The sequence below is a fragment of the Puntigrus tetrazona genome, chromosome 4 (assembly GCF_018831695.1).
Source record: "Puntigrus tetrazona isolate hp1 chromosome 4, ASM1883169v1, whole genome shotgun sequence".
NCBI classification, from domain to species: Eukaryota; Metazoa; Chordata; class Actinopteri; order Cypriniformes; family Cyprinidae; genus Puntigrus; species Puntigrus tetrazona.
In genome coordinates, this window is record NC_056702.1 from 25,171,712 (window position 1) to 25,194,797 (window position 23,086).

General features: G+C 42.5%; 1 pseudogene; it reads left to right on the forward strand.

Moving 5' to 3' along the window:
• The first annotated feature begins 16,222 nt into the window (after window positions 1–16,222).
• LOC122342353 lies at window positions 16,223–21,978 on the forward strand (annotated as a pseudogene).
• Window positions 21,979–23,086: the final 1,108 nt, after the last annotated feature.

The following is a 23,086-nucleotide window of genomic DNA, read 5'->3' on the forward strand; positions in this document are numbered from 1 at the left end:
ATATATATATAAAGAAATATTACTGACACCTTTACTAATTGCATAACTCCATTATTTGAGTGGGTTACATAAACACTTATTAAAACACTATTGGTGTACTCGCTTAGTAATTTTGTATATTCTGAACATAAAAACGTCTCAGACTGCAGCTTTAATTAAACTCTGTAACTCGACGGAATGTATAAATTTCACCCGTTTTCTAAAGACACTTTAAAACCAACACTTGTTTATACAGACAGCTCTGCTCACACGAGTTAATAAAAGCCCGCGTGGTTTCATTCATCCCGAGAGTGTGTTTTAACAATTAATTGAAACGACGAACAAACACAGTGGCTTAGGTTTGATTTCGACATCCAAAGAGGAAAATAGCAGCTTAATCGAATAGCTAACGGTTCATGAATACAAATTTGTATTTTACATTAGGATTTTTGTCTATCAAATAACAATTCTGTAATGTTGTTAGCGCTAACGATAAGAAGAAAGTTTAACAAAGACTTAACTTCATTTTCTCTGTCAATCAACAAAATCACGCCAGCATCGCCACACTGCTGTTGCTATAGTAACTGAATTCAGTTTTATCGTGCGTTTGATTGAAAGAGCTTTGTTGCTATATTTACTAGTTGTAGTCCAATTTAGTGCTAGCCCTTGAATGAATGTGTGTATGTGCCTTCCCGAGCCGCTTCCCAAGATGGCGCCGCCTTCCCGAACCGCTGCCCAAGATGGCGCCGCCTTCCCGAGCCGCTTCACAAGATGGCGCCGCCTTCCCAGAGCCGCTTCACAAGATGGCGCCGCCTTCCCAGAGCCGCTTCACAAGATGGCGCCGCTTCCCAGAGTCGCTTCACAAGATGGCGCCGCCTTCCCAGAGCCGCTTCACAAGATGGCCGCTCCGCCTTCCCAGAGTCGCTTCGCCAAGATGGCCGCGCCCTTCCCAGAGCCGCTCCCAAGATGGCCGTTATCCAGTGCCCGCGCCTTGTGCAAAGCCTCCAGTGCCTGCGCCTTGTGCAAAGCCTCCAGTGCCAGTCTCCATTGTGTGGTGAAAGCCTCCAGTGCCGTCGCGCCTCCGAAGTGCCGGACTCCTGCCTCGGCTCGTGCCTCGGCCCCCTGGGTTAACTCCCTCCCTCCACCGTGGTTCGCCATTCCACCAGCTCCACCGCTGGATCCCAGCAGCCCTGCACTCATCCTCATAGACCCTCAGGCTCCCCTGGGCTTCTAACTCCCTCCTCTCCACCGTGGTTCAGGCTCCATTCCACCAGCTCCACCAGGCTCCATTGTCTCTCCGGCTACGCCTTGGTCGGTCGTCGACCATCAAGCGCCTCAGGATTCCTCTCCTCCAGCCGCCTCGTCCCTCCATCCTCCGGCTCGCCTCAGGCCACTCCCTCCCCGGCTCCACCTCAGTCCTTTGGGGCTCTGGCCGCTACCTCTCCATGGCTCCCGTCGACTCCACCACTCCGGCCAGTCGCAGAAGCCTGCAGTATCGCCTAGGACATCCAATGCCTCTGTGTCACCCCTGGCTCTCCTCGCTCTCTCTTCCTCCCTGGACTCTGTCTGCCTCTCCAGAAAACCCCTCCCGCTCCCGACCACCTGCTTCCGCCGCTGGAGTCGGTCGGCCCTATGGGGTTGATGGCCGCATAGGAGCTCTTACCTCTGGGTGATCGGTGATCACTTCCTCTGCTGCTACTTCCTGTTTAGGACTATAAATTCAGAAGCAGGTCACTCACCTGCAGGTTGCATTGTTCGCCTGTACTGTTGTTGTTTCCGAGTTTCCTTGTGTTTTCTGAGTTCTTGTTTCCCTGGTTTTGACCCTGCCTGTCTTCTGATTCTGTGATTGTTTGCTGCCTGACCTGACCACTGCCTGTTTTTGGATTTTGTTATTGCCTCGCCTCCTATACATCTGTTTGCCCTGTTTGACGCCTGCCTGTTTGATGACCTTGCCTTTCTTCAATAAAAGCCTGCACATGGATCCGCACGCCTCAGACCCCTCATTCGTGACAGTAATAGATCTCCAAACTGGATTGCACTGCTATACCCACACATTCAATTTAAATTCAATATTGATTCTACATTCTTACAACACAAATGTCGAAATGTAAACTGTAATGCTAATGCTATACATTTTTTTAGTCACTTTTTTAGTCGAAGATTTGTAAGAAACTGAAATTAATGTTAGTCAATCAATAGACATAAGGAAATAATAAACACACCTCAACTTGTTCACAGAAATAATGGATTTAAAGACATTAGGCTTTATTTTCAAGCATTCATACTGTCCCTGATGTTGCAGTGAATACAACAGAGCAATATAATAGCATGTAATACAATATTTATTGTATAATCCAGTGGTTTTCAATCCTGTTCTTTGGGATCCACTGCTCTGCTCATTTTTGCATGTCTATCTTCTCTGACAGCTATCTTTCTGGATCCCCAGGAATAAGTTTGAAAACCACTGGTATAGTTGAATCAATTTTGGTTAGAAACATTCAAACAATTTTTGTAATGGTTAAAGCCAGGTACATTAAAGGCTTTTTATCTTTTATATTATTGTAACACTTTGTGTCAATTACCTGTGTCAACATGGTAGACAAGTTCTATATTACTATATCTATACTAATAATCCAGTATAAATTCAGCATTGCATTAGGCTCTGTTTAAAGATTTAAAGGACAGTTCACACAAATTAAGATATGTTTGATGAAACCAGAGAGCTTTCTAACCCTGAATGGGCATCAATGCAACTGAAATGTTCCCTGAAAGCATTGACAGAAACAGCAGTTTACATCTGTGTGATTTAATTTGATCTATAAATTAAATATAATTAAAGAAATTAAACAGATTAAAGTTTAATTGATTTAAAGAGAAAATATAAATGCAACGTAAATAGCTAGCAAATATTAAATATAATATTTAATAAAGATATATATGCATATATATTTAAATGTAATTAAATATGGATCTATTAATCTGCATTTGCATGGATTTTCATAGAACTTGGGTTGAAGTTTAAAGTCACAGTTAGTTCAGAACATCTAAGGAAGCCAAAAAAATGCTAAAATGAACATAGCATCGAGCGGGCAGTGTAAATTGAATGAGATTAATCTCCTATTGAATGAGATTAATCAAGAGAGTAATGAGTTGCCTAGTGTCTGTATGATGGGAAGGGCTGCTTAAATGGACTTTGATAAAAAAAAAAGAGAAGTATGGGCATTGGTGATTTGAGTTGAGGCTGAACCGTATATGAGTTTATGGAAAAAATTGGATTCCGCTAGATATTCATTGATGGAGCTGACTTGGAGTTTTTTTGTGATATTAAGGTAAGAAATTAATTAAGTGATAGACAACAGAGAGAAGGCAAGTTATAGGTGGAAAGGAATGCTTTAAAGTAGCAAAATTGCCATGTTCTGGGTGAAATGGCTTGGAGAATCAAATCAAGTGAAGCTTCAAAGAGAGGTCTTAGGAGATGATTCAGAGGTATATTAGTTCTGGATAAGGAGGTGCTGGGGTTGGCAGGGGTTCTGCATCTAGGGCCAGCATGCTGAATTTCTGAGAGGATCTAGGTCCTGATACTGTTTGAGATGGGGGGAGGATCCAGAGCGAGGGTGTTCAGTGGCATAGGTAGGGCGTGGCTGTGGATAAGGCATAGGATTTAAAGTGGGTAAGGGGTGCTGGAAGGAAAAAAGGTCATTTGAACCGATTGCAAAGGCAGGCTTGCACTTTGAATGGCTACGGGGACAAGATTGGAGGAAAAGTATGGAAAACAAAGGGGGTTGTTCATCAGTGGAGGCGGCCTCATGCTTTGGCCAGCTCCGGAGGTAGGCAAAAAGCTAGGCAGAAGACAGAAGTGGGATAGGGGGTGCCATAGCCTGTGCCATTAGTGAAGGTGGCCTTGCAGTATGGTCGGCTCTGGTGGCAGGCAAATCTGTGGGGAGGTGGGGAGGAATGCTCGGCCTGCGCTGGAGCATTATATTGAGGCAATGCTGGCTGGTGTTTGGGAGATCGGGAGCTGCTTGTGGCTAAATCTGGGAGTCGGCCGGGCTTCCTGAAGGCATTCTGCTGCAGCCTGAAGATCAAAGGCATGACCCTGGAACTGTAGTAGTCGCCTCGGGGCATTGATAGTGAGCATCCCCGGCTTGACTTTTCCCTGGCCTTAGCCGAGGGAGTGGGATTTAGGCATGTCGTTCCTGTTTGTAGCGGCGTATAGGGCTAGCGGGAGATGGCCATAGCCACATTTGTGAATGCCTGGTGCAGGACACTGTCCATTTCTCCTTGGCTGGAGTGAAGGAGAGAGGCATAGGAGGATGGTTGTGGAGAATGTGATCCTCTGCACCTAGGAGAAGGAGCGGTGGTGGTGCTGAAAGACCTATGGCCTTGGGTTGCAGTTGTGGGATCAGCTGGACGTTGGCCTCTTGAACACCAGCTAGAGACACTGCGTTAACGTAGTTGTTATCTTCTGGATATAAAAACACACCAATGCTGAATCGAGAGATACCAAGGCAGGACATTCTAGATAATTTATAGCAGATTTCTATTGGACTGGAAAACAATATAATCACTAATGACATACTGGCTGCGTAAATTATTTGTGCATGCTTTTCCCAAAATTTGTTTATAAAACAGTTCTGGGATCTTTGTATTGACCAGCGCAATGTACGGTAGAAGACAACTGGCTCTAAGAAGCACTGTTCACAACATCAGGCAATGTGTCTGTGATTCATTTCCATTGATCGATTTGTGCACTCTTTTTCAGGGTTGAAGAAACTCCCAGATGAGAATGTAATCATTTTCCTCCTCAAACCAATCTACACTGTAAGGGCTTAATGGAGATAAGTTTCATTACCAGATTTATAGCCACTTCTGCAAACACTGGCCTGTAACATCCATTCTAGAGAGAGGAGTTCAGCAAAGGTTGGCTGACTAAGGGCATGTTTGATTTTTCAGGACGTATCAAGAGTGATTTTACCTGCTTCCCATCTTTGATATATAGAGTACTAGATTTATCATTTGCATTTGGATTCCTGGATAAGCGATCAGACATACAGCATGTGCATAAATACACAGACTTGACCCAAGGCAATCCAGTAGGGTTAACCTTTAATTGAGGATCCTGCAGCGTCTGTGGATCTTTGAGGAAACAGAGTTAACTTTGTTGCACTTCTTGCGTTGTGTTGTAGTATGTTTTATAGCTTGCTATATTCTCTTGAAGAAAGTCTTTTTATATTCATTAAAAAAATGAAATGCATAAATAAATAGAAAGGTTAGAAATTAACAGATGAGACCTGACGTGCAGATATTTTTGTGGGTGATATGAGATATTTTATTATGTCTTGAGGATCACTTTGATCTCGTTGAGCGAAGTATTTCCCAGTACCATTTAAAGGGTTGCTTTGGCAGCGACGTCTAAGAAGTGAGGTAAGCCGGTTGACAGCAACGTCATTTGTGCACACGTTCAACAAGGGAAACAAAGAACAGGAGAATAGAGGACGCTGTGATCGGAGCTATGTTTTGTTGTGTCTCACGGGTTTCACAATAATGGACATGAGGACTATGAATCTCTACATCAACTGGCAGTGCTACATGTCACTGAGCAATATACAACAACAACAACAATAACTAACAGTAGCAGATCTACTCCTCCAATACCAAATACAGTAATATTGTCCTAACCTTTAACATGCTAAAATCTTCGGAGAGTTGTTCTAATAAAAATGAGGGATATTGTGAAGTGTGTGTTCCTGGAAGAAAACTCAGGACAGCAATTGACATGTTTAAGGGAGTTCAGAAGCAGTGCTTCCTGATAGAGAGAATAACTCACTGTTAGATAACATTATTAGGTGGTTTTGTCTGTTGCTCTCTGCTCTATTATTTCAGGTTATTAGTGGTTCCGTTCATTCCTCGCCACAGCTGATTGTAGAATACAGTATACAGTTAAACCTTAAACATAATAAACAAATAAAAAAACAGACATTTATACTTACCATAATCAAACTCGTTCATTCTGTTGATGACCCACTACCCAAACAATAAAACATACATATACTTATTTTATAATACTCACAGCTACCAATAACAGAAACATTTGACAAGGTTTACATTCCTCCCACAGAGTTCTGCAGATTTTTCTAAAAGAAAACATGCTGACGAAGCAAAAAAAAAAAAAAAGCCTGCAAATTCCATCAGAGATAAATAATCAGAATAATAAATAATTTGATTGACTCACGCATTTGATATGTGCTGAAATAAGGAAAGTGTACAGCCTCCATGTACTGTATACTTACATAGCCTGTCAGCGAGCACAAATTGAGGAATAAAGTAATGATTCCAGGAACATATATCTTACACGGGTAAAGGCTGGTGGAATCCTACACCACAGCATGAAAAAAAAATTACATAAATGAACATTACAAATAAAAATAAAAACTATGATAAAACACCAGTGCAATACTAGTGTTTGATTTTATTGCTAACTTACCCATACTTCTCTACCATATCAGCCACAAGGATGTTTACCAGCTTCTTACCGGCTTTATCACCGTCTAAAAGTCTGAAGGACACCTTAGATGTTCTCACAAGCTCTTTCAAAATATCAGCATCAACATCAACTCCTGCAAAGTCTTTAGGATCACATTGGCTCCATGCGCAAGTTGAGCTTTGTTGAAGCTTAGAGGTAGAAAGTACCATTCGATTTCATGTTCAAACTTAAATTTTCCAATGCAACAGATTTTGAGAGATTTTAACATTACTATAAGGTACAAAATTAAAACACCACTTTAGTGCGATCACAATTTTATTTGGGATTAAGTCCATTTATAATATACTGAATATCTGATTTAAAAAGAAAGTTACGGATATTATGATTATTATGGCTTTTTATATGAGTAATAATAGTTAACTTCAACGTAAATAACACTAAGAATAAAGTTACTCTAAAAGTGAAAAATGTACCTTCCTTAATGAATTCACAGAAGTCAAAATCGCCATTTTTCACTGGTATTCGGATCCAGTTTGGGTTCCCTTTAGACTCCACTTGAACCAGCATTTCTTCAGAATGAAACACTCTCACAGGATAATCCCAGTCAGTCGGTGTGCTTTTTAACAAGCTAACACAAAAATGCCTATAGTATCTAGATGAGACCAATACTAAAAACACACACCACTACAGCTAACGTTAACTCATAAAAATAAACATTAAAAAGCCAGGTCTGCAGCACCCCTCGAAATAAACCTACTTTTGTTAATCTAACGTTAGCACTATGCAGCGCATTTATATGTTGCTCCACAGACTATATTTAACAAAACGCCAAGCATTTCTAGCGACTAGCTGAAATGTTTTATAAAGCTGGTCAATGTGTAAGATGGCGCCACGCTTCACGATTTAGGGTTTTGTATGAACTCACTATTTATTAATATGCTCCTTCATTTAGGAAATCCACGGACACGTAATTAGAGACCTAGTTTAGACCGCATCCACAATTTGAATGAACCTTACTGAGGTAACGTTATTAGTACAACGTGGTCCCGATTTATCTTAAAGTCACAAATTGATCAAATGTGACTTACACACGACATATACTCCTGTGCATGTGTATAAAAATAACACTTATTTTAGCTATACCATGTGAGAACCTGTTTTATCTGCTTTTTCTTCGTCTTCAAGTGAAATAAAATGGCGGACATAGTAAGTGGAGGTGTGGCTTTTTGTTTTTACACCTCTTTGGATTAAATTTCACACTGACACCGTCTTAAAAATAACAGCAGTGTAATTTTATCACCATGTAGTGTTTAAACTATGTCAACACTGTTCATTTCTCCCAGCCTGGCATAGGCTGTTTTTTCAGTAGGTCCAGAAAATTTTACACAAGTGATTTTTTTTTGTAGGTTTTATTGAATAAAATGTAACTCTACCTATTTAATAACTTGAATATATTAAGATCAGTTTGAGGAGCTGACAGGAACGGTCTTTGTGAAGTCTACATTAGTATTCCTGTTTTGTGCGCTAAATTTATAATATTCTCCATCTTCATTTCCTCTGTTTTGTGCACACTTTTTTACAGTATAAAATTTGCTCCTTGGTCTCGTGTGTTTTTCCATTTTGTCCCCTCGTACACCGTGCCAAAGCCTCCTTGTCCAAGCTCATCTCCCACTTCATAAATCTCATCAAATGGTACTGCAAAAACATACAAAGAGAGCATGTTAATATATGAGATTTAGTCTGACATGAAATCCTGTGGCAGTGCTTGAATAAATACACACATGCAATTCACATCAGATACATGGAAACTAAATATGCTCAATGTTTGAAACTAATGCTACGCCCAAAATTGAACACAAAGCAAGTTCAAATTCAAATGTAGTACCTACTCAGTATGAGATTTTGAGTTCACCATAAGTCAACATGTAACAGAAGGATTTATTCAATTGCTTTTAGGCAATACTACTTTGTCAACAGTTATCATTTACGTTTGGAATACCGTATGAGGAATTATACATACATGTATACGCACACAGTCAAGTGGAAATAAACTCACCAGGAGTTGGACGGCTGAAACAGGCTGCTCGGGTTTGATCCTTGATTCGTGTATGCTTGCAAGCAGCTGGAAATTCTGGGGGTACTGGCTCAAGAGCTGACGGGCCTGGAAGAAGATCAGCTGAATCCTGCAGACACGTTGGTACGAAACCAGGCGGTTCTTGACCAGGATCAGGCAAACCAGACAGACGATCTTCTGGAGGATCAGTCAGATCTCGTAGAGCCATGGTTTCATGGTGTCACGTTTGCGCTTTCGCACAAGCGACTCGAAATAAGCTTAAACGGATTTAATCCAAAACGGGCAAAAACAAAGATACAAAGGGCAGGCAGAACAGACAGGCAGGCAGGCAAAAACAAGGTAGGGACATCGCAGATCGGACAACGTGAACTCAAAACACATAGGACTAAATACACAAGGAAATTAACTACACTAACGAGACACGGCTGCAGACAATAATACAATTAACACAAACTAAAGGCAGGGCACACAGAGCACATGACATGAGACAACAATAACTAAAAGAGTCAGGAGACGTGACACATGGACAGATGGACCCGACTGAGGATCAGCTGAATCGGAGTCGGGCTGTGCAAAAAGAGGAGCCCGTTTGTTGCGCTTTTTCTTTTTTGTTGCACATTTTACAGCCCGCCAGAATCTTTTGAAGAGTGTGCGAATCGTTTCTTCTTCTTTGTGTTTGTTTGATTTTCTAAAAAAACAGAAATGGAAGAGTTAGGAATTATCACCAGATATTACAAGTCACATTTGAGGCTAGACACAAAGAATAAGCATTCCATCATACTTTAGATGTTAGATAAATAAACACTCAAAAGTGTGAAAAACAGGACAGAATTGAAATGACAGTAAACCTACCTTCAGCTGGCTCGGGATCAGCTGGATTTTCATCACAGTCTATCGGTGTGATGCTGGACAGACATGGCAGAGGATCAGGTTGATCCTGTAGAGTTATTGGCTCTAGACCGGACGGGCCTGGCTGTGGATCAGCTGAATTCTGCAGACATGTTGGCACAAAACCAGGCAGTTCTTGACCAGGATCAGACGAACCAGACAAACGATCTTCTGGAGGATCAGTCAGATCTTGTAGAGCCATGGTTTCGAAGTCAGATGGATGTGACTGCTGATCAGCTGAATCCTGCAGACATGTTGGCACAAAACCAGGCGGTTCTTGACCAGGATCAGACGAACCAGACAGACGATCTTCTGGTGGATCAGTCAGATCTTGTAGAGCCATGGTTTCATGGACAGAGGGATCTGACCGATGATCAGCTGAATGCTGCAGAGCCATCGGTTCAAGAATGTTTGGATCCAACTGAGGATCAGCTGAATCGGAGTCGGGCTGTGCACAAAGAGGAGCCACTTTGTTGTGCTTTTTCTGTGTTGATGCACATTTTACAGCCCGCCACAATCTTTTGAAGAGTGTGAGAATGCGTTTCTTCTTCTTTGTGTTTGTTTGATTTTCTAAAAAAACAGAAATGGAAGAGTTAAGAATTATCACCAGATATTACAAGGCACATTCGAACATACATGTAGGTATTAAGATAAATAAACACTCAAAAGTAGGAAAAACAGGACAGAATTGAATTGACAGTAGACATACCGTCAGCTGGCTCAGGATCAGCTGGATTTTCAACACAGTCTATCGGTGTGATGCTGGACAGACATGGCAGAGGATCAGGTTGATCCTGTAGAGTTATTGGCTCTAGGCCGGACGGGCCTGGCTGTGGATCAGCTGGATGACAGTGTGCTGCTGGTTCGAGATCAGAAGGACCACACTGAAGATCAGCTGAATCTGTGTCCGTCACAAGCTGAGGAGGGGCTGTTTTGTTGCCTCGACGAGTGCTTTTCACAGCAAGCCATGTCTTCTTGAAGAATGCACAAAGGCTTTTCTTCTTGTGTTTAGCTGGTTTTTCTTAAAAAAAGAGAAGAAAAAAGTCATACACACATTTAATATATTAAAAAAGGAATTGTTGCAACAAAACTATTTCAGAGAAAGGAATTTTTCACAAGCTTGTTGTTCACCTGCTGGGCTGTTCTCCATAGCTGCTGCTGCAGGAGAAGCCTCTGGATTTGCTCCTGAAGGGTCAGTGATGTTTTTTCTCCAGCTCTTATTGTATTATCTACTAATATTGAACTCTTTTTAGACTTGAGCTCCATTGATTACAGACAGAAACACTAGTGCTGTAATGAAGTGCTGGAAAACAGTTATTTTGAGTGTTTGTTCACGTGATAATCTTTCTGCTCTGATTCTCACTCAATTGATCACACTAGATTAGATTAAATGTGAGGCGACGATGAATTTATACTGTGGAATGCTTCACTGTGACGTCACGGATTTCACGTGACCTCACGTGTACTCTGCACGTGCAGCGCAAGGGGCCTCGCATAAACCGCATTATTTGAAAAGAGTAGGCTATTTTAAAAACAAATGTTCATATAAAAAGCAGAACGCAATATATAATCGCAATTTAATGCTAGACTCAATAACACAAAAATCCGAAATCGGAAATAATTAAAGCTGCAGTTCGTGACTTTTTGCGCTCTAGCGGTTAATAAACAGAGCTTCTTGCGGAAGAACACTGCAGCGGAACTACTTTTTATGGGTACGTCTACGGAGAATCACGCAGGTATGGGGCTACTCCGCAGCGGTACTTACCCGAACTAGTCCGAATATAAACACTTATTAAAACACTATTGGTGTACTCGCTTAGTAATTTTGTATATCCTGAACATAAAAACGTCTCAGACTGCAGCTTTAATTAAACTCTGTAACTCGACGGAATGTATAAATTTCACCCGTTTTCTAAAGACACTTTAAAACTAACGCTTGTTTACACAGACAGCTCTGCTCACACGAGTTAATAAAAAGCCGCGTGGTTTCATTCATCCGAGAGTGTGTTTTAACAATTAATTGAAACGACGGACAAACACAATGGCTTAGGTTTGATTTCGACATCCAAAGAGGAAAATAGTAGCTTTCAAACAAGCTTTCTGCATGTCTTAATCGAATAGCTAACGGTTCATGAATACAAATTTGTATTTAACATTAGGATTTTTGTCTATCAAATAACAATTCTGTAATGTTGTTAACGCTAACTATAAGAAGAAAGTTTAACAAAGACTTAACTTCATTTTCTCTGTCAATCAACAAAATCACGTCAGCGTCGCCGCACTGCTGTTGCTATAGTAACGAATTCAGTTTTATCGTGCGTCTGATTGAAAGAGCAGGAGGCTACAATGTGATACTACACAACAGTAGTATTAGTTAGTACTCTGGAGATGATGATCTGGTGGGTGGTGCTTCAGAGGGAGGTGGCTGTGGTGAATGCCTGACATGGACAGAGTGGCAGATAGAATCCTTTTTTGATTTGATGTCAGTGACGAATCACTCAGCAAGAGAAAAAGCAGTGGGTCCTTTTGGATCAGAGTCTGCAAAAGATCTGACAAAAAGTCCTGTACCCAGGACCAGAGCAAAGAAATTTGTGAACAGTCCCAGAACATATGCTTGCGTATACAGTACCTTGCGTGAATTATTACATAGATATTACAGAAGGGCTCAGACTTTCTTTTCATTTCGTATAATCAACATACGCCTTATAAATGAACCATTGGTGAGCTGGTTTTTAGAAGTGCTGAAACAGTTTCCCCAGACATTGTCCCAATCAATTATGGCATCAAGTTCTCTCTCCCAGAAATTCTCAACTGGAATGTTTGAATACTGTCGTACCACAGGTGATTAATATATTATAGTCACAGTACCTCTAGAAGCCATTCTAGAATCTATCCAATTTATCATAGGATGAGAAAATATATTATTCTACCAGGGCACTCTGTAAGCTTTCAGTGCAGATCTTATTGTTTAAAGGAGAATGTATGTATTTTGAAGTGTTTTGGCTCTGTACACTTAAGATGTTCTGGGTTTTTTTTAAATATAATTTAGTAATAAATGAATATCTCTACATGTGTGTGTGTGTGTTTTTATCACTATAGCATTCTAAGAAGGATTCTTATTTCCATCAGTTTCTAATAATTCATAATTCATACAATTTAAACAATAGTAAATGATTGCTGTTTCAGGTGCACTGATTTTCCCAGTCTTCCTTCCTTTTACAGATGGAAGCAAGAAAATAGCTGCCACTTCACCGTCCCATCCTAGTAGAATACAGTATACAGTTAAACCTTAAACATAATAAACAAATAAAAAACAGACATTTATACTTACCATAATCAGACTCGTTCATTCTGTTGATGACCCACTACCCAAACAATAAAACATACATATACTTATTTTATAATACTCACAGCTACCAACACTGTAAAAAACCCCCCGTAAAAATACAGTAAAAACGTTTTTAACTGAAGGAATTTTCCGTATGTTTAGTTTACAGGTGTTTTTCCGTAATTTTTAATGACGCATTGCATTGTGGGTGCAAGATCCTTGCGGCGCGAACGGTGTGAGTGAGAAACAAACTCCATTAATACACAAAATTACTTTATGCAGTTTCCGGAGAAGGATTAGTTTCTGAGGTAAAATGTAAGTTTAGGATTTAGTTTTTGTTCTTTACAATCTTTAGTAATGCCAATGTTGTATTTAGATGCTATCTCTTATTAGTTTGTTGAGACCCGTTGAGTGTAATTTAACGTTACTGTTTTGCATGTTCTCACACAACGACACAATTATTTGATTCCAGTTTCGATTTGATTGGTATTTGTGAATATATGTGACTGTGCCCTTATATTTCAGTGTTTTATTCAGACTAATTTATTGTGGGTGCAAGAAATTTCTGCCGCGAATCGCGTCAAGGGAGAAGCAAACATCATCAACACACGGATTACTTCATCCGGAGAAGGATTAACGACCCTGAGGTAAAATATTAAGAAGACTTGCTTTTTCAACAACATATTGCCTGTTTTTGCTCTATTTCGCCAACAAAAAACATTACAAACCCAGCCACAGCACTGTTTTCCTTCCTGAATGAATCCACATTTTAAATGAATCTGTTCAGTCATTATGACTCGCTTATTAACGGTGACTTACTGCCACCTACAGATAGATTAATTTTTTATTTTATATCAAAACATGTATGCATAAAATTAGGCCTTTATAAATATGCAGATTTAAGTATGTAAAAGCTGATTGAGCACTGAATATATTGCTTCAGAATAAATTTACACCACCAAAAATCTAGGTGATGCTAAATTTCTCAGTTTTTTTACAGATTTTTTTTTTACGGATTCCAGGAACATATCTTACACGGATAAAGGCTGATGGAATCCTACACCACAGCATGAAAAAAAATTACATGAATGAACATTACAAATAAAAAATAAAAACTATGATAAAACACCAGTGCAATACTACACTGTAAAAAAAAAATCCGTAAAAAAACAGAGAATTTGCTGGCAGAAAATTACCAGGTCACTTTGCGGTAAAAATCCTTGACGACCGACCAATGCGGAGCCGGAGAGACGATGGAGCCTGGTGGAGCTGGTGGACTGACGCAGCATGGTGGAGAGGAGGGAGCTAGGAGCCTAAAGGAAGCCGACGGGTCTACAAGCCGAGGTGGAGTCCAGGACTCGGAGGCGGGACGATGAAGCGAGGGATCCTTCATCCGCGGCGGCGATAGAGACTGGCGCTCCAGATGGTGGGCAGAGGATGAGTGCAGGGGCTGCTGGGATCCATCGACGACGTGTGGCAAGGGTCGGAGGGTGGGATAACTTGAGGCGGCGCCCAAGGCGCGGGCACTGGGGCCGGCGCCCGGCAGGCGGCCATCTTGGGAAGCGGCTCTGGGAAGGCGGCGGCCATCTTGGGAAGTGGCTCTGGGGAAGGCGGCCATCTTGGGCAGTGGCTCGGGGAAGGTGGCCATCTTCGGCAATGGCTCGTGGAATGCGGCCATCTTGGGGAGCGGCTCGGGGAAGGCGGCGGCCATCTTGGGAAGCGGCTCTGGGGAAGGCGGCCATCTTGGGCAGTGGCTCGGGGAAGGCGGCGGCCATCTTGGGAAGCGGCTCTGGGGAAGGCGGCCATCTTGGGCAGTGGCTCGGGGAAGGTGGCCATCTTCGGCAGTGGCTCATGGAAGGCGGCCATCTTGGGGAGCGGCTCTGGGAAGGCGACCATCTTGGGGAGCGGCTCGGGGAAGGCAGCCATTACAGGAGTTGATGCGGTGTCCTTTTCCTCCTCAACACCCAACGTGAAAGCTGACCCCACAGTCCCTAAACCGAACTCTAGAAACTGAAAAAGTTAAAAGGTGAAAAGCTGCTGGATCCTGGTGTGAGGTTGCATTCTGTCACGAATGAGGGGTCTGAGGCGTGCGGATTGTGGGATTTATGTTTTAAAGGATTTATGTTTTACAGGTTTTACTCAATAGAAGCACTGTGCCCAGGCCTCATAAAGGCTCTGAGTTTTTCTACTTGATATTATGTGTATGTGCTGTGCAAAATGTTTTATGAGCCCCCTGCATGAGCCCAAGAGATTGGGACAGTGAATGACAGAAATAAAACAAGAGTGAAAGAAGCAGTACACACACAGTGGTTTCTGTATTAAGGACACTGATCCTGGGAAAGTAGGTGGTGTTAGATTATATAATAAAAAAAAAGCCTATTATTACCCATAGGGAAGCATAGAAAAGTTAGACATACAAACACCCCAATAACCTGATGGTGCAGACTGTTTGGTCATAATCCAAATTATGAGAAGTGTAATTGGACTAGGGTAAAATATAAACTGATGACTACCTATAAGGAAGTATGGGATAAATTGTGTAGACAAATGTTGGCACAGGCTGAAATTAAAGAAAAACCAAGGGTGACAAGAGAATTAGAAAAGGCATGGAAGCAATTAGAGTGTATTAATGGGTGGAACAATTCCACTGAGATCAAAGGGGAACTATTAAGGGCCATAATGAGAGAAAAAGAAAGAGCAGACAAAGAGCATAAAATGGCGGTACAGAACAGGCAAGCTGCAACATTTTTTACTAAAGGGAAATTAGAAAAAGAGGTGAAAGAAAAGGCCTATCAGACTAGAATATGGAGCAGAATAAATGGAAGGTTTGTCCTGACAGGAGGAACAGTTGAGGTAGAACCAAGTGAGGAGGCTAGGTTAGAAGAAGAAGAAAAAGAGTAAGAGAGCTAATAAATGAAGAACTGACAAAACAACCCATGAGTTCAATCATTAACAGTAGTTAGACAGAGAAATACTTCAGAGAACTCAGGAAGTAGAGGAATTAGAGCGACGCGTAGGGCAGCTGACTGGAGAAAGGAAGAGACTGACGGGTGTGCATAAGGAGGAGGCAGCATGTGGAAGCAGAGTAGGTAGTCTGTATGGAGAAAGTATACATGAGGAGGAAAATGTCAGAATGCTGAGGACAGAACTCGAAAGAAGGGAAAGGGAAATCAGAGGAGAATGTAGGGAAGATTCAGTGAAAGGGCTAAGCCTAGCTAAAGGTCAGGGTGAAGAAAAGGATAGTGTAAAAATCACTGGATATGAGCTGGACATAGACTGGGGTTCTAAACAGGCGGCACAGGCCCCACCCAGGGCTGGTACAGCTACCAGCCCCCACAAAGGAGAAGGAGGTGCCTCAGGAACCACCTTATTACAAGCCTTAAATTTAAAGAAAGACATGGGGGTTAGAACAACATACCCAACCCAGTATCCACTGTACAGGATAGGAGGACACCAGAATCCAGAGTATAGACCATGGGGAAATGCAGACATGAATGCAGTACTGCAGAAATTGCCAGATCTAACTAAGGGAGGAATGAGATGGTTAAATAAACTCACCACATTAACCCATGGTAATGAACTAGCAGTTGGGGACTTTAGGGCCCTAATGGGACATCTGCTTACCAGAACCCAGATGACTACTCTAGAGGATGAAGCTAGAGTAGAAGACATGGCCAAAGAGAAACCACTGTCCAAAGTAATTACCCAAATAAGCAGGGCTCTTACAAACCTCTATCCAACACCAAAAATGACTTATCAATCTATCAAATTTAAGATAGGAGCAGAAGAATCTGCATCAGCACATCTGCATAGGACAGAAGCTGAATGGGAAGAAAGGACAGGGCAGCACCCAGCAGGCAGTAATGAAGGGAGTTCGAAAAAGCAAAACAACAAGTAGAAAACAGTCCAGAAATGTGTGGGGGTAGTGGAGAGACATGGGCCAGGTATTTCATTTACTATGTAGACAGCGCCATGGAAAAACAAGAAAGGGATAAAAAGAAAAAGAAAAGAATACAAAGAAGCCTAGAGAGGGAGCTCTACAAATGCCTGTAATGAATCAGGGGATGAAGGGACAGGAAGTGTCACAAGGGGCAGCAAACTATCAGCCTCAGGGCCCACGTGATTATCCATATGACCCGCTGCCAGACTGGCCACCTTCTGGACATGGGTGGCAAAACCAAAATTATAGGGGAATTACGGAGACCAGGAGAGAGCAGGGGTGTTATCTGTGCGGAGCAGGTGATCACTGGAAAAGAGACTGCCCACTGAATAGAGGGGGACAACCTCCTGCACGGGGACGGGCTCCTGTTAGAGGAGGGCCTCTGGGAAGAGGAAGAGGTGTCCCCAGAAATGTCCCGTGGTCTACCTACCAACAGGTGCCCAGACAAAGCCCAGTCTGGGGCCAGGCAGACCAGGCGGATTATTGACAAGACCCACAGAGAACCAATAAGGGGGCTGAGGCTGAGCCCTACCTAACTGTACTGGTCAACAGACAGCCAAGTACAGGCCTTAGTGGACACTGGGGCCTCCTTCTCTACCATCAGGCTGGAATGGTTGAGAAAGGACGCACTCTCTTGTGAAGTACAGGAAGTCAAAGGGTTCTCTGGGGAAATTGTAGCCTGGCCAAAATACAAACCTCTGTCTGTAGAAGTAGCAGGTCAAAAGGTCATGCACCCTTTCCTATGCTCTGCCAGTGTGCCCTCTGCTCTCCTCGGACGAGACCTGTTAGTAAAATTGGGGGTGAAAATTCTGTGTAGCCCAGAGGGCATCATTTTAACTTTTCCAAATGGAAAAACACAAAACTGCTCCATTAAGGGTGGTCTAGTACCTGCAGCTGGTCAATGGGTATTAACTACAGCAGTGGGGGTGGACATTTATTGGGTCAGAGTGCTGCATCCAGAACAAACCAACTTTAGGCAGCTGATAAACCAGAGACCAGACCTGTTGAGACACTTCCTGCCAGTTTCTGACCCATTACACTGTACTCTATACTATGACAAAAGCAATGATGAGGTTTATGGGGACATGGCAAAGGCTGCTGCTCTACAAACCCCAGACTATGGCCAACCTTTCCATTTAGATGTGACAACCACGGGCAAAACTGTGAATGGTGTGCTATACCAGAAAGTGTTGAGTTATGTGAGTGCTCCATTGGACGTGGTGGAACAGAAACAAGCCCCTTGTGCTCAATTCGCTGCTGGCGTAGCTAAAATGATCGAAAAAAAACAATCATGTGGTAATGGGACACCAATTGATAATTCTATCAAAAGCAATGATGAGGTTTATGCAACAGAGTTTAGCCAATATGTAGATCAAAAATATACCAACCTGAAAGGCTCAGTCATCGACATTGGAAAGGAAGGGGTAGCTGTGGAAGTAAGGTTAAGTGAGGAACAATGGTTTGAAATGAAAACTGTCTCTATACCACACATCTCCTTAATGATCAGTAAACACCATGGAGCCAAGGCCTTAGGCCCCATGGTAAAAAGACTAAAAGATGCTAGCCAACCTGCCAGAAAAGTTATGGTCAACAGGAAGTGAGGATGTGGGTTATTGTGATATTCAGCCAGTGTCTTTTGAAATAGACAAAACAACAGTGGTAAAGGAGAAACAGTATAGAAATACTTGTGAGGCCATGACTGGTATTGCCCCCACCATTCAGAGTCTATTGAACAAGGGAGTGCTGTGTGAGACCACCTCTGAGTGGAACACCCCAATACTGCCTGTCATTAAACACTCCACAGGGAAATATAGAACGGTCCATGACCTGAGAAAAATAAATGAGAGGGTTCTGACTACACCACTGCCCACTCCAAATCCTTACACCATTTTAACCAGATTGACCCCAGAACACACCCACTTCTCCTGTATAGATCTGGCAAATGCATTTTCTGTATACCTTTAGCAGAGCAGAGTAGGGACGTGTTTGCCTTCACATACAACGGCCGGAAGTACACTTACACCAGATTACCACAAGGCTTCATTTTGAGCCCTGGCATTTTCAACCAAGAGCTAAGAAAGCTGCTGGACAATCTGACAGTCGATACCAACACAATTGTGGTTCAATATGTGGATGATTTGCTCATTGCATCTACATCTGCTGCCACCTGTCTGATAGACACAGAGAGGGTGCTGTCACTTCTGGCTGAGGTAGGGTTGAAGGCAAGCAAACAAAAGTTGCAAGTCTGCAGGCCAGAGGTCACTTTTCTAGGACGATTAGTGGGTCGGCAGGGAACCTCTATGACAAATGACACCAAACAAGCCATACTAAACCACCCAAAACCCAAACATGTGAAAGATATGTTGTCTTTTCTGGGCCTAATAGGTTACAGCAGACAGTATATTGTGAATTACACTGAAATAACAGCTTTCTCTGAGAGCTTTAGTGAAGGAAATTGGAATGAAAAACAGTAAGGGTGAATTGAATTGGACAACAGAGGCTGAACAGGCCTTCATTACCTAAAAGGGGACATGGCAAAGGCTGCTGCTCTACAAACCCCAGACTATGGCCAACCTTTCCATTTAGATGTGACAACCACGGGCAAAACTGTGAGTGGTGTGCTATACCAGAAAGTGTTGAGTTATGTGAGTGCTCCATTGGACGTGGTGGAACAGAAACAAGCCCCTTGTGCTCAATTCGCTGCTGGCGTAGCTAAAATGATCGAAAAAAACAATCATGTGGTAATGGGACACCAATTGATAATTCTATCAAACCACTCACTGGTAGCATTCATTACCTCCTCCTCGTTCACATTCTCTGCACAAAGGCAAAACAAATTGATCAAAATATTGACTGCACCAAACATTGTACATGAACACAAGGGCATAAATATGGCAGAATTAGTGGTGGATGGAGAGCCCCACATGTGTGAGGAAAGGGTAGAAAAAGACAGCAAGATCAGGGAGGGTATGAGTAGCAGGCCACTGTCATCACCAGACGTGACCTTGTTTTGTGATGGATGTTGTTTCAGAAATGATCAGGGTACTCTTTCTGCTGGGTATGCAGTGGTGTCCAGTGTAGGGGAGGGAGATGACCTGACAGTAACAGTCTAACAGAAGTTGTCAACTAAACCATCAGCTCAAAGAGCTGAATTATTAGCTTTAACATCAGCATTGCAAAAGGGAAGTGGTAAAAGGGTGAACATATATTCAGATTCTGCCTATTCAGTAGGGGCAGCTACAGTTGAGCAAGGGTGGGCCAAAGTGGGATTTGTGACATCAACAGGAAGCCAATCAAACATGCAGAAGAAGCCTCTCAACTGCTAGAAGCTATAGTACTACCAAAGGAGGTGGCCATAGTAAAGTGCTCAGCACACACTTATGGCACAGATTTTGTATCTGTAGGAAATGCAGCCTCAGACAAAGCAGCAAAGCAGGCAGCTGGCTACGTGCCATTACAGATGATGGTCAGAGCACAAGATGAGGTGTTGAATTTAGACCCAGCCTTAACAGAAGAGTTCATAATTAGAGAGCAAGCTGCATCCTCCCAGAAGAACAAACTACCTGGTTACCAAAAGGGGGAACAAAAACAGCCTTGGGACTGTGGAGAGGTCCAGAAGGAAGCCCTGTGTTGCCAGCTAGAGTCGCTGTCTCACTAGCACATAGTAATTCAAAAGATATGACCCAAAAGGTTAAAGGGGTGGTGGCATCCGTTTCTACCACACATGATCAGTAACACTATTGCTGAATGTCAGACCTGCAGTGAATATAATGTCAAGCCCACCACACATCCATTGCCTGGCCACTTCCCCGCGGATAGAGGCCCTGGGTACATGACTGTGATTGACTGCACAGACTTGATAAATCCTGTCCACAAAAAGAGATACTTACTGGTCATGGTGGATAGTTTCACAGGATGGCCCGAAGCTTACTCATGTGCCAGGGAGGATGCAATGTCAGTGATAAAATGCCTCATCAATCACTACATACCTACACATGGGTTCCCCAAAGTCATAAGGTCAGACAATGGTACACACTTTAAAAATTAGCATCTGAACCAAGTAGAGTCAGCTCTAGGATTGAAGCACTCATATGGAGCAGTCTACCATCCTCAAAGCCAAGGTAAAGTTGAACGACTGAACCAGACCCTAAAAAACAAAACAGCCAAAATCTGTACAAGCACTTCTCTGAATTGGGTAGAAGCATCACCAATAGCCTTAATGTCTGTGAGATGTTCAAAAACAGAACCACTGGATTTACTCCTTTTGAATTATCCACTGGACGCCAATTTCCTGGCCCCTGGGCCCCAATGCCTGGGGATGGGTACACTGATACACCTAAGGCCTACCAACAAAAAGTAAGAGCTGTTATTAACACATTTTCCCCACAGAAGTTTTGGCCTGAAATAGAGCAACAGGAATTGGACACGAAAGAGGACCTGACGAGCAGTGGGTGAGGCTGAAACAAATGAAACGAAAATGGTCTGCCTCCAGGTGGTCAGAGAGCCCATGAAAATAACTGCGCGAACCCTCGCACTGCGTACAGTTGGCTGGAAAAGGTAACACATGGTTTCACCTGTCTGCTTGCTGTTTCTGTTCTGCCCCTAGCAGGCCTCTGACAACAGTTCGAGCTGACCTGAGAGAAGGTCAGAGAGAGGGAGAAGAGAGGGGAGGCGGGAAACAGCAACAGGCCAACCCGAGAAGGGAGACAAACAACAAGACACTGAGGAAATCAGCCTCCAACTACCACAACTGAAACATAAGAATTTTAAAGTATTATTAAGGCAAGGGATTTACTAGAAATCCCAGAACACATTCAATCACACATTGTATTGGAGCAGACTACGGGCTAGGGGCCGGGGTAGCAAAACAAATCAGAAAAACACGGTGTGGAACAATTGAACAAAACCATATCGGAGCCAGGAGACTGTGTGAAGACAATACACGGGGAAAAAGTTATATACCATTTGGTAACTAAGTGGTGGAGCAGGGACCTGCCCACCTATGAAAACTTAGAAAAGAGTCTAAAAGCACTAAAACAAAAGTGTCAGGAAGACCAAGTGCCGGTATTAGCTGCCCCAAAAATAAGTTGTGGACTCGACCAATTGGAATTTAACAAGGTAAGGCAGATTTTAGAGAAGGTATTTTGCAACAGTGACGTTCAGATAATAGCAAAACTAAACTAACTAAACTAACTCTGGTAAGGGAAAAAGGAAAAGATGGCCTGTGGGAATTTGACCTATGCCAGGTGATTCACTGTGAGGAAGAAGTGGAGCAAAGGTTGTGATCTCTTTCAAAGAGATCAAGAGAGAGGAATTGTGGGATTTACGTTTTAAAGGATTTATGTTTTACAGGTTTTACTCAATAGAAGCACTGTGCCCAGGCCTCATAAAGGCTCTGAGTGGAGATTGCTGAGCCCATCTACTGGTCGAGAAGAAACAACTGCACCTAGTTCTGTGAAGGACACCCTGAGTGGGAGGAAGACGCAAGCACAAGGATATAAATATTGTGTGAAATGTAGTGTGATCATACAGGACTGCCCTGCATGCCTTTAATGCTGTTGTTATGTATCCTGAGCTCAGTCTCAATTATTCGGACTTTATTAAACTAATTAAGATAGTAAATTTAAAAGTAAATCTCATCATTGACAGACCTGAACCTGGGAGGAAACAACGAAGATTTTCCCAACAGGATCCAATTGCAGGCTTTTATTAAACGAAGGCATGGTCAAAGCAGGCAGGCGTCAATCGGGCAAACAGGAGTATCAGAGGCAAGGCAATAACAAAATCCAAAAACAGGCAAAGGTCAGGTCAGGCAGCAAACAATCAGAACAACAGAAGACAGGCAGGGTCAAAACCAAGGAATCTAAGACTAAGGAAACTCGGGAAACAACAATCTAACAGTAATACAGGCGAACAATGCAACCTGCAGGTGAGGGGCCTGCTACAACATTTATAGTGTTCTAACAGTAGCAGCAGTAGCAGCAGAGTAGCAGAAGTAGCAGCAGAGGGAGTGATCGCAGATCACCCAGAGGTAAGAGCTCCCTCTGCTGGCTTGGTGACATAAACATTAAATGTAATCAATAGCTTTTGTGTTACATATGACATGCACCAAACTGCAATACAATAATTTTAAAAACACCAACATTCAAATAACATTCCTACAAGCAAGTAAGCAACATTAAAACAGTGTGTGTACAATATTAGTGTGGTACCTTCAAAAAGTTAAGCTCTATTAAAAAAAAACAAAAAACACAACAACAGGAAAACAAACACAGGACTGCAGATCGTCACATGCACGCATACACACACACAAAACAAAAGTTAACTGCAGAAAGAACAATGTGTATCGTCATTGCAGAAAATGCTTGCGTTGTAACAGCACTTGTGTGTTGA